Source organism: Hibiscus syriacus, unplaced genomic scaffold (assembly GCF_006381635.1).
Source record: "Hibiscus syriacus cultivar Baekdansim isolate YM2019G1 unplaced genomic scaffold, ASM638163v2 tig00117005_pilon, whole genome shotgun sequence".
NCBI lineage: Eukaryota > Viridiplantae > Streptophyta > Magnoliopsida > Malvales > Malvaceae > Hibiscus > Hibiscus syriacus.
Window position 1 is genome coordinate 2,509,777 of NW_024063519.1, and position 13,845 is coordinate 2,523,621.

General features: G+C 35.3%; 1 pseudogene; it reads right to left on the bottom strand.

Annotated features, from left to right (window-relative positions):
* Positions 1–5,615: 5,615 nt before the first annotated feature.
* LOC120194945 lies at positions 5,616–13,213 on the bottom strand (annotated as a pseudogene).
* Positions 13,214–13,845: the final 632 nt, after the last annotated feature.

Below are 13,845 nucleotides of genomic sequence, written 5' to 3' on the forward strand. Positions count from 1 at the left end.
CAGAATGTTGAGTTTGAACAACGGAAATTACAGGATGTATGAGAATAAAGGTGAATTTGATAAGTTATGTAAACTAATTTTGAGATAATTTCGATTGGAAATGATGTATATGATTGGTTGACTAGGGCTTGTGCCCTATATTGGATAGATGTTATTGACTAGATTTCAGAGTAAAGGTGATAGAGTTATAAGATTGGAAGAAAGGATAAAGTTGAATTAATTAATTATGATGTGGATATGAATATAGTTGTATATTCTAATCGGATAATTATGATGTAGATAAGGAGAAAAGTAATTGTAGGGAGCTTTAAGGAAGGAAAATACAAATATAAGAGATGGTAAAGAATGAAGTTCTGTATAAGTAAATTGGGTTATCAAAGTTACGAGGATGCAATGAAGATTGGTACACAGAGATGAGTATAGGTGATAGGACAAGAGTATATGAATATGAAAGGAAATATATGATTTATGTATAAGGAGATTTCAATTTTGAATGAATAAAGGAATAAAGAAATGAAAAGGATTGAGTTTAAGGGATCATATATGATGAATGTTATATGGAAGTGTAGATGATAAGTTTGATATAGAAATAAGAAAAGTGTACAAGGTGATGTGAAAAGATTGTTTGATTCCGTAAAGTATATGTTTAATCGTATTTGAAGAAGATTTAAGGTGGTGTTCTTGGTCAAATAGTGATGGAATAAAAGTTTGGTCATTGTTGTAAGGTAATTAGAGATAGAATTGTGATGTGAAGTGATAAGAATAGATGTTACTATTTACATGATGAGTGACATTATATTGAATTTTAGAAAGGTCAAAGAAAGATGTAGAATCAAAGGAGAGAAGAGACAAAAATTAATTGGGTTCTTTAGAAGTTGAAGGCAAATCAATGATTATAAATTTCGAAAGGATAAAGTAAAGAAAGCAATATGAGAACATTAGAAGAAATGTTCTTATCAATGTGTGCAATGAAAATTCAAGGATGAATTTTCTTAAAAGGAGGGGAGATTTGTAACATCCCAAAACTAGAGCAAGTGACTAAAATTGATGTTTTGAAAATTTAAAGTTTAATTTCGAAAGATATGAAAGTTCAGAGACTTAATTAGAATATTTAAGGATTATTTGGTAAATATAAGGAAGTAAGGGTAAATTGGTCTTTGCAAAGAAGATTTTTATTATCTCTTTATAAAAGAGATAACCACGTGTAAATGGGAAAGAAAATTCTAGAGAGATGGGGTTCAGTTTCTTCTTATTCCCGTGTCTTCATGTATAAGGTGAGTTGGATTTAATTTGCTTGTTTCTTCAATCTTATGGTTTCTTTTGATTCTTGAGCGATAAGAAAGAGTAAGGGAAGATTTATGGTGACCTAAAACTCCAAAATGAACAAGTTATAAGAGATTTAGTAAAAGGAGTTTTTAAGTGAATTATTGAAATAGAAGGAGTTAACAGAATTTAGAAATTAACAAAGGGTTAATTAAGAAGTTAGATGTGATATAATGAATTAAGAACACATGAAAATTTGATGAAATTATTTGATTCAAGAATTATGGTGAATAATGAGGGATAGTTATATAAAGAGGTTTATATATGTATAGATGGGTTTTAAGGCATAAGGAGGGGTTAATAAGTAGAATTTGAGGACAAAGTAAGAATTTTTGGGCTCAAATGGAATTTATGGGTTGTGTGCATCGATGCATCATCAATGTGTATCGATGCACTCTTAAATAAATGAACATCGAATACAATTAGTGCATCGATGCATAAGGAGTGCATCGATGCACCCCCCCTTAAGATTAAAACATCAAAGGTGATTTGTGTATCAATGCATGAGTAGTGCATCGATGCACATGTTAGGGATGCATCGATACACTGTAGAATGTACCGATGCACTTCAATGGGAATGTAATAAATCTTTCTTTCAGTCTAAGAAGTGATAGATTATAGTATATCGATTGGATACTGATAGTATAAATATATGATTGTGTAGATATCGATCAAGAGCAAGTTCCGGAATGATTGAAAGATTAGAATTGATCCAGAAAAGAAAATAAGCCATAGGAGTAATTGATAGCAAGTGAGACCAAGGTGAGTGCATATTAGATCGTATATGATATAAAATAGAAATAAGACTTGCGACAAGTCTATTTCCTATAGTGTCATGCATAAATTCATGAACATGAACATGTGCTTGTTATGAATTATATGTTGTTGTAGGTATGATATGACTTGTATGAATATATGTTAGTGTGATAAGACATAGAAACCGATATAAGTGATATATATATATTTACATAAGCTACATAAATATATGTTTATATAATGAATAATATGCATATGTGATATATGAATATAAGAGATTAAATGAATGAACATAGATGATATGCAGGATTATATAAGAATAAGATATGAATCATACAATATAGGTTATATGAGAAATATATGTGAATAAGATATTATATATATGTTTATGAGAAACCATGAAAGTGACATGAACTATGCGATATGAATATGTGGAATTTGATACAAAGTGATGTGATTATATGGTCACAAGAGATAAGAGACAGTGAAAGTGAACTATGTGATTATATGAATATGTGACATGATATATTGCTAATTCCCATGTTATGTGTAAAGAGAGCTAGAGGTGTAGTTGGCATGCCAAGAGTCGAGGGATTTACAGTGGTCCTTCGGGATATAGTGGTCCTTCGGGACATTTCATAGTGGTCATTCGGGATAAATTTCATAGCCCCTAGTGGGACCCCATACGAGCTGTGGTGACAACATAGTGAACAACCTCAATAGACTCACATATCTATAGTTCTCAAAAGTGTGCATAGGCTAAACAAAGAGATAACAGTGAAGATAGTACTTGTGAAGTATATGCTTTTGTGATATGAACTATTTTATATGATTGATATGATGATGTGTGTATGGTTTGAATGAGTCATATGTTGATAAAATATGATTAAAGGATATAAATGATAATAATATGGATAATAGAATAAGATTAATGATGGAAATAATGTGTGATGTGTATATGTGTACATTATATTATATATAATGATTGTGTAACATTATGAAGTGATATGTTCATACATGTTTAAGCATTTAGAGTTTTCTTTATAAGTTTAATGGCTCACTAAGTCATAGACTTAGCGTGTGATTGTTTCACACGTAGGTTACAGAAGCGAGAAGAGAAGCGAAAAAGAGCAAGACAGGTCAACATCTCCCTTACAAAATTTCAGATCAGAAAATAGATAATTTAAATGTGTTTGGTTATTTTGAATATAGTTGGCATGTACTAATTGATTGAGTTGAATATGCTCTGATCGATTTTGGTTATTTTGGTTAATTTATGTAAATAAACCGCTTTTATTTTAATGAAAGTTTTAAATTTTCTTTGAATTTTATCAAGAGTCAAAGTTTGAAAAGTCAATGTGACACCTCAGACTCGTATTCGGGTCGGCTACGGGTTAGGGGTGTTACATGGTAATTTTAATTTTAAATTTTTATATAAAATTTAAAAATAAAATTATATATTTTTATAAAGAAAACATATAAATTTTGAAATAAACCCTAAACTTTGAAAACCTTCATTTCAACTCATAAACTCACGCCGACCGTCACCCTTTCCCGTCGAAAAGCTCCACCCAAACTCTTCTCCCCCGACGACCAAAATCCCCAGTGTCATAACCGATCGATGACAAATCGACGTTTTAAATCCCGCAAACCCTAGGATGAAAAGTATGATCCCACGCGATTCCGATGGTGATTCGTCAACAACTACGGCAGCATATAACTAGGATGATGGCAAGGACTACGTTGGCAGAGGTGGTCGTGGCCGGAGACGGCGACGACGACGGATTAAGGTTAGGATTTGAGAATTTGGGGTTGTTTTATAATATAAGAAAAGTTGGGGTTTATTTATAAATATAATAATATTTTAATTATTTTTAAAAAAATATAAATTTCAAAATTACTAGGTTGTGACACGTGTCGCTTAACGGAAAAAACTAAAGCAATCAAAAAATATAAACACGTTATGTACCGGATGGGCCAAAAAAATATAAACACTTATTTAGCACAAAAAATATAATTTGTGCACTTATTTAGGCATTAACCCTACAATAATAAACCAAATCAATCAAAGTGCAATCAAATTAACGTTCTCTTGTATATCAAAAAAAAAGTTTAAGTTCTCTTATATTTTGTTTTTGTCTTTTCAAGCACTTGTGAGCTTTGATTCATTCTTTCATTTAAGCGTTTTATTGTATTTCTGAGAGCCAAAATTGTAATATTTAATCTACTAAAGGTTCATTGTTTGTGCAAATCTTCATTCTTTTAGATTAAGTATTGACTTAAGAAAAGGATGTTCATATAGAAAAAAAATTCTAGTTGACTCTCCTTTTTTTTCAACTTAATTTTCTCTCAATATTTTTATATCGTTTTTTCCTTTGATTTTTGTTTAACTGATGGTGACACTAATCTTAGAATCGGTGGTCGTGGTTGTGGTCGTGGTAATACGTGTCTTCGACACGCCCGCGCGAATACTATCTTTTTAGAGAAAATTCTTAAGAAACAAATGCAATACCACCAGTCGTTACGATTTTGGAACTTGGACTATCACAATGAACTTGGAATAAATCGCAACGCGAACTTCGACTATCGCAACGAACTTGGAATAAATCGCAACGCGAACTTCGACTATCGCAACGAACTTGGAATAAATCGCAACGCGAACTTCGACTATCGCAACGAACTTGGAATAAATCGCAACACGAATTTCGACTATCGCAACGAATTTGAAATAAATCGCAACGCGAACTTCGACTATCGCAACGAATTTGGAAAACCGCAACGCGAACTTCGACTATCGCAACGCGAACTTGGACTATCGCAATGCGAATATGTAAATCGCAATGCGATAGTCGAAGTTCGCTTTGCGAATCTGGAAACTGATTTGCGATACCGGAGATCGCGTTGCGAATTATCGATCGCATTGCGATTTAGTTGGTCATTTTGGTAAATTAAAAAGTTGGTTAAAATCATATATTATAAGACATTTTTGATCACTGAGGTTGTTTTCTCTTAATGAAATCCAATTGCAATATTCCAAAAAATTATTGATTATATATTCTCGATTCGAAAATATAAAGATCGTAAGGTTACGTGTGATCCTTGTTGGAATGTAGTTACAAATAACTATAATTAGTTGAAAATTTGTTGGTAGTAATTAGTTAGTATTTGATGGTAATTTGTGCTATATAAAGCCCAGCCGAGAAGAGGGTTTTTCACCCAAAAATTTTAAACATTTTACTGATAATAAACTCATATTTCTTCATTTCAATGTTTGTAAACCAAATCCCAAATACAACCATGGTCACTCTTTACTTCTTCCCACACTCCGGCCACCGGCCGTTCACGTTCCATGCCATCAATGGCACCTTTCTCACAATCCTCAAAAACGAGAAAATCATTAATAGATTGAAATTTTCTTAGTTGTAAAAGTTATGGTAAAGGAGTAATGTACTTGGGACCTGATCCACTGTAAATCGTTTTACAGGAACATTGAGTGGATAAATCGTTGCAATACATACATTGGATTTGCCTTCTTCCTTTTTATCTTTTGGTTTTTTTTTCTCAGCGAAGGAATTGAAATTCCATCTATAGATAAAATTTGAGCCGCCTCGATGCCTCTAAAATTTGTTCTCTTGGACCAAAGGCACTGATCCTAATATACTCTTCGCCTGCAGGACCAAAACCCCTGCCTGGAACAGTCACAATGTCGTTTTCTTGAGAATTTCAGTGAATACATTCCATGAACTCAATCCTGGAAAGTGTACCCATATATATGGTGCATTCTTCCCACCATAAACTTTCAAACCAAGTGATTCAAATCCATCAACCAGAATTTTGGCATTCTCCATGTAGTATTCAATGACATTACATAGTGCCTGCAACCATTGGGGGGGGAATTAAAATTTCTGGGAATAGTACAGTTTTCAATTTCATAATCCTATTATTTTTCGTATTTTTAACTATTTATGTTTAAATATCATAATCCGATGTTTACCTGGTAGCCATCGGTTGAAAGGCATGCAAGGCCTCCAGCCTGGGCAATATTTGAAGCGCCATTAAAGCAAGTGCAAACGATGCGGTTGAAATCTTTATAACAGGGAAGCCGTTAGAGTATTTGAGGTCTTCAGGGACCACCGTCCACCCAAGTCTCACGCCTGTGAAACCGGAAAATTTGGAGAAGGATGAAACTTCAATGGCAACCTGCAATGAAACAAAACAAAAACAACCCTTTTTCAGGTTAAAAATTTGCAGCAAATCTTTCGCAGATAAACCGAAACTGACCAACCAAACCAACCTCTTTGGCACCAGGAATTTCAAAGATCGACCTAGGGCTTCCGTCTCTGATATAAGCAGCATATGCAGAGTCATAAATTATGATCAACCCATTGGCCTTTGCAAACTCTACGAGTTGCTTTAGTTGTTGCCGAGATGCAGCATGGCCAGTGGGATTGTTTGGTGAACAAAAGAAAATGACATCTGTCCTTCGAATTGTTGATAGATCGGGGAAGAAATTATTCTCAGGCCCACAGTTCATATAGATAATGTTCCTATACTTGCCTGATTCCTCTTCTAACTCACCAGCTTGACCAACAATGACACTTGAATCAATATAAGCCTGTCTCAAAATTTGATCCATCAATGTGGTGGCAAAAATGCTTACATATAATGAAGAATGACTAATAGGGTTGAAATATGGTAAATGAAAAGCCTTGATAAGCTTACAGGGAAAGATGGATCTTGTACAGCCACTGTAACATTGGGTCCTAGAAGCAGCTGAAATGGAGAAAGCTACATCAGTTAACATAATGAAAACTAAATGGAGAACAAGGTGTTGAATTGAATCACTTGTATTGATCTGCTAATAGCCTGATAAAACGAGCATGAAACGCTTGTTACCTGAAGGCGAGAAATGTCGCACTGTGCACCGTCCGATACAAAAATCTCATCATCTTTTATACCCATATCCTGGTAAAATTTTCCTGCAATCGCCTTCCTTAATTCCTGCAGAAAAGTGAGGATGGTCCTTCTTCATTTGCCTTTAGAAAGGACACGGGGTAAGTTTGCTCTCTAGGATTAATAATACCATGTTTCCTTGTTCGGCACCATATCCTCTATAACCATGAATCGTCGATAGGCCACGCACATGCTGCAATTGTTTTTTAAACCAGGAAAAGGAAAACATGAAGAAACGGGAAGTATTCTTAATTTTAAGTGCAACAAAAGACTAGTTGGTTAATTTATACCTCGGCCATTGCTTGTGTTATGGTGTCTGGTATAGGTTGTGTTGTATCTGTTGCGGAAGACGGCTATCGGATAGAGCAAAATCGCAACTGATAATTTGAGAAAATAAAAATGAATATAAAAAGAGACACAATTTACGTGAAAAACCCCTAAATTAAATAGGGTAAAAACTACGGGCAACGGTAGAAGAATTTCACTATGAGAAAATAGGAATTACAACCTCTCTCGATCTACCAAGGAGAAAACAATGATAATTCTCTCTAGATAAAAAGGAGAAAACAACTCTCAAGAAACTTCTAAAATCTCTCTAGTATTGGAAGAAAGTTAGAATGCTTTTGGGATGGATTTAAAGCTAAATGAGCTAGGGTATTTATAGTTGAAGCTTTAAGGACTAATTTGTAAATACCCTAAATTACAATGACTAATTGCATAGTTTTACCATCCAAAATTTTCAACAATTTGGTGGCCAAATTTGACCAATTTTGCCACCCCATTAATGCCACCAAATTACCACCCTTAATGTTGACAATTGATGCAATTTGGTGTGCCAATTTTCAACAATCTCCCACTTGAAGATTTGATTGGAACAATCATATCTTCACGTCATTCTTTCTACCTTGTACCTTTCATGTTGCTTACGTTTCTGACAGGCCACAAGAGGATCGACACCAGGTAAATTTATCAGCATTGATTGCCTTCGTCATGAAATCTGCTATGTTGTCTTTGGTATGGATCTTCTGCATATCTACCATTCATTCTTCCACCTTTTCACGAATGAAATGGTACTGAACTCGTATGTGCTTAGTCCTTGAATGAAATGTTGGATTCCTTGCTAGATGCAAGGCGCTTTAACTGTCACAAAACAGATAGACATACTCTTGATTGTGCACAAGCTCCTCCAATAGCATCTTCAACCAAATTGCTTCTTTACTGGCTTGTGTAGTTGCTACATATTCTGCCTCTGTTGTGGACGTAGCCATAACTGACTACAATTTTGAAACCCAACTTACAGCTCCACCAGCAACTTTGAACACATATCCTGTAGTAGATTTGCTTTTATCCAAATCCCCTGCATAGTCAGAATCTACATACCCATTGATTAGTAAGTTTGATCCTCCGTAACATAATGCAACATTTGAGGTCCCTTTGATGTATCTTAGGATCCTCTTTACAATATTCCAATGCTCTTTGCCTGGATTCGCCATGTACCGACTAACCACTCCCACTGCTTGTGCAATGTCTGGTCTTGTGCATATCATAGCGAACATTAAACTTCCCACTGCTGATGCATACGGTACTCGAGACATCTCCATCCTCTCTTCTTCACTGCTAGGACTCATACTGGATGATAATTTGAAGTTAATAGGAAGAGGAGTAGAAATTCGCTTACAATCTTGCATGCTAAATCGTGACAAGATTTTCTTCAAGTAATTCTTTTGTGAAAGCCAAATCTTCCTATTACTTCTGTCTCGGTGAATTTGCATCCCTAGAATCTTGTTTGCTGATCCCAAGTCCTTCATTTCAAATTCCCTAGCCAGTTGTGCCTTCAATTCTTCAATATGATCTTTGTTGGGTCCTGCAACCAACATGTCATCCACATACAACAACAATATAACAAAATCGTTATCACCAGACCTCTTGAAATAAGCACAAGGGTCTGCATTAAGTCTGTTGTATCCAAGGCACATAATGAAGGAATCAAATCTCTTATACCAACACCTCGGCACCTGCTTTAGACCGTACAGAGATTTGTTCAACCTGCAAACCAAGTTCTTCTTTTCGTCTTCTTCAAAATCAGGCTGGAGCATTTAAATCTCTTCTTCAAGATTTCCATGAAGAAAAGCTGTTTTAACATCTAGATGTTCCAAATGTAAATTCAATGTAGCACACATTTCCAAGACTACTCGAACTATTGTTAGTCGAACCACAGGAGAAAAAATTTCATTGAAATCAATACCTTCTTTCTGAGCATATCCTTTGACCACCAGTCTTGCACGATACCTCTCCACTTGATCGTCACCATTTCGCTTGATTTTGAAAACCCATTTGTTACCAATTGGCTTCCTTCCTTGTGGTAGTGGCACAAGGTCCCATGTATTATTTTTATGAAGGGCTTCGATTTCTTCTTGCATCGCCATCATCCACAGTGAAGCATCTGAGCTGTTTATTGCCTCATGGTATGTTGATGGCTCACCGTCCTCTGTTAAAAGGCAGTATGCAATATTACCTTCTATAACATTATCTGAGTGCCAATTGGGACGTCTTCTCATACGATCTGATTGACGAGTTGTTGGAGCTTCAGAACTCTCTGGTTCTTGTTCATCATGTGCTGGTTCTGCTTCAGAAGAATCTCCTTCTTCAAACTCTTTTTCCACATGTATCTGAGTAGTCTCTGACTTTTCAGCGCTATCATCGTCTTCTTTTCTTTGTAGTTTATCTTCTACAAAGATAACATCCCTGCTAATGATTACTTTGCAGGCAGTGGGATCCCACAAGCGATACCCCTTTACTCCATCAGCATACCCCAAGAATTTGCATTTCCTGGATTTTGGATCCAGCTTTGAAATTTCTTGGGCGTTGTACATCACGTACACAATAATTCCAAATACATGGAGGTTTGAATAATCAACTGGTTTACCAGTCCACATCTCCATTGGTGTCTTCAGCTCTATTGCAGTTGATAGAGCTCGATTCACCAAATAACAGGCGGTATTGACTGCTTCTGCCCATAATGATTTTTTCTAGGCCTGCGTCCCTCAACATTGCTCTTGTTCTTTCTAACAAGGTTCTGTTCATCCGCTCTGCCACTCCATTTTGTTGATGAGTGTTCGCCACTGTGAACTGTCTTTTGATGCCTTCTTTCTTGCAAAAGTCATCAAATTCTTCGCTTGTGTATTCTCCTTCATTATCTGTTCTGAAACACTTGATCTTATTTCCATAATCAAGTTCCACCCGCGCCTTGAAGTTTTTGAAAGTTGAAAACACGTCTGACTTCTTCTTGATAGGGTACACCCAACATCTCCTGGAGTAGTCATCAATAAATGAGACAAAGTATTTTGCTCCACCTAGGGATGTAATTGGTGCTTGCCATACGTCAGAGTGAACCAATTCTAGAACATTTTTGCCTCTAGAATATATGATTTGTTGAATTTCAACCGGTGCTGCTTACTTGTTATGCAATGCTCACACAAAGGAAGTGTTACCTTTGTTAAGCCTGGAATTAGTTTTTGCTCCAGAAGGACTTTCATTCCTTGTTCTGACATATGTCCAAGTTTCTGATGCCATATCATTGTAGAATCTGAACTACATGAGGCAACAGAGGCTTATGCTTCTAGCAATGTCTCTCTCTTCAGTATGTACAAGTTTGCAGCTATCTTTTCACCTTTCAACACCACAAACGCTCCACGGAACACCTTCATGATTCCTTTCCGTGTTTCAATCTTGCTTGCATTATTATCCAACAATCTGTAGGATAATAAATTTTTCTTTAGGCCTTTCACGTGCCGCACATCTCGAACAACTTTAATTGTTCCATCATACATCTTCAATTTGATGGTTCCACGCCAATGATCTCTAAGGCATGATCATTACAACTATACACAGATCCTCCTGAGACAGGTTCATATTGATGGAATCATTCTCTTATTGAGGTCATGTGATATGTTGCTCCTGAATCAATGAGCCATATATCTGCAAATCTTTTTCTTCCTTCCACGGTGGTTGACGCTTCACAACATAGTGCATCTCCATCATCTGAAGTGTTTGCGGTATTACCTTGTGGATTGGAGTTTTTATTTAGACTCCAACAATCCTTCTTCAAGTGACCCTTCTTTCCACAGTTGTAGCACTTTAAATTCTTCTTGCTCCTCGACTTCGATCTACCATGTTTGTGACTGCTGCTTTGGCCACGTTCTGTTGATCTCCCTCTCATCGTTATCAATGCCTCTGCTTGTTGCAGATTTACTTGTCTGTCTTCCTTGTTCTTGCACCGATTTTTTTCTTGGAGAACAGCAGCTGCAACGTCATCGAAGACTAGACTGGTGACATTACTGTTTGTCAAGTTGATGATGAGTTGATCATACGAATCAGGTAGACTTTGAAGTAGAAGTTCAGCACGTTCTTGTTCTCCTATTGTACATCTTAAGGATGTAAGCTGAGAAAATAACGTGTTCAGTGTGTTTAAGTGCTCCGTCACTGAAGTAGATTCTGGCATACGGAGAGTGTACAATTTCCTCTTAAGGAAAATTTTATTGTGCAACGATGTGGCCTCGTACAATTTGGTGAGATGATCCCATATCTCCTTAGCTGTCTTCTTTTCCTCGATGCTTGATAATACTTCATCTGCTAATGCTAGATGAAAGTTTGTCATAGCATTCCCGTCCATTTCGATCCATTTGTTGTCATCTGTAAAATCTACCGACCTTTCACTGATAGCTACTAGACATCAATCTTTCCTCAGGATGGCCTTCATCTTCAATTTTCACAATGAGAAATTTCTCCCATTAAATTTTTCAATATCAAATTTCGTTACCATATATTCTATTACGGATAGCTCTCACTATTTCACTATCGTGAATAGTTCTCTGGAACCTTCAAAGAATGGGTAATACCTTCTTACTTTCTTATGTTGGAGGATCCACCCTTTGGTGGCAGACAATAAGCAGATATTACACACTCTAATCTAGCTTTGATACCAATTGTTGCGGAAGACGGCTATCGGATAGAGCAAAATCGCAACTGATAATTTGAGAAAATAAAAATGAAGATAAAAAGAGACACAAAATTTACGTGGAAAACCCCTAAATTAAATAGGGTAAAAACCACGGGCAACGGTAGAAGAATTTCACTATGAGAAAATAGGAATTACAACCTCTCTCGATCTACCAAGGAGAAAACAATGATAATTCTCTCTAGATAAAAAGGAGAAAACAACTCTCAAGAAACTCTCTAAAATCTCTCTAGTATTGGAAGAAAGTTAGAATGCTTTTGGGATGGATTTAAAGCTGAATGAGCTAAGGTATTTATAGTTGAAGCTTTAAGGACTAATTTGTAAATACCCTAAATTACAATGACTAATTGCATAGTTTTACCATCCAAAATTTTCAACAATTTGGTGGCCAAATTTGACCAGTTTTGCCACCCCATTAATGCCACTAAATTGCCACTCATAATATTGACAATTGATGCAATTTGGTGTGCCAATTTTCAACAGTATCACCAATTCCTAGTCTTATTAATCTTGCATCCGGGTTCTTCTGCAAGTGTTCAGACTCGTGCCTGGATGTCTGAATCAGAAAAATATCAAAGAAAAGGCGTTTGAAGAGTCCGACAAAGAATATCAGAGAATCTCATTATGTCATATTTGAATTAACTACTGCATTTCATGCATACGTTAGCATTCGAGACAAATAAGGTAAAAAAATTGACATAGTAACTTAAATATAAATGCACCAATGAGCTCGATTCAATTTACCTCAGGAAAAAGATATCCGCTACGTGGTTTTTCCAAGTTCACATTTCGTGGAACGTTCGAGCAATGAACTACATTCGCATCAAATTCGTACTTGTTAATTACTCGTTTCTACGTATTATTCTTACTCTAAAAATTTTGAACTAAGAAACAATAAATCTAAGGTAATGATACTCACCAATTTTGATTCTGACATTCGATTTTGAACTGTAAAAATAAATAAATAAATAAGTTTCATGCTAAACATATTGGCTAACATTAACGATAGGAAAAGCAAAGAATTCAAAAGATGATGCTATATAAGCACCATTTGATTAATGTAGTTAATAACCTGCTCCAACTTTTAGGTTGTAATAACTCTGCATGAGCCATGCAAACGTGTGATAAAAACTGGGAACAATACATTGTTGTTTTTCAGATTTGGGTTCACTGGATAATGTAAAGGGTTTGAATATGGGATTGATGGCATTTACAAATCTATATATACTTGATTGGGTGACCAAATAAACATCAGGGACCATCTCAATTTGTGGATTTGCAACTGAATTTTTCCGTGGAGGCTCCTGGAAACAAACAAAACATCTGATCAAACAGCTCAAGCCACCAACCATCATCACAATGCAAAAGTTTTCTATTTTTTTTCGGTAACATTATTAATATTGGAGCATGACAGTTATATGGATGCATTTAGCCATTTAGCTTCCCAATTGTTTGCATGGAAGTATATTTTCCGGTAAATGATTTGAGTTCGAAAAAAAATAGATTTTTGCTTATATTTGTTTGTTTATTTTAAGCATGTTCGTTACAAACTTTAAAGTTATGTTCATACTTGATTATTAGAATGTGTTTATATTCGTTCATTTAATATTAGTGAGCATGTTCGTTTAGGATTCACAAACATATTCATTTAACATGTTGACAAATATTAAACGATCATATACTCAAATAATTAAAAATTTATTCATAAATAATAAATAAACAAACCGTAAATGAATGTATTTCTCATATTTAGATATAAAATAATCAAACATAAACATTAATAATTATATAATAAT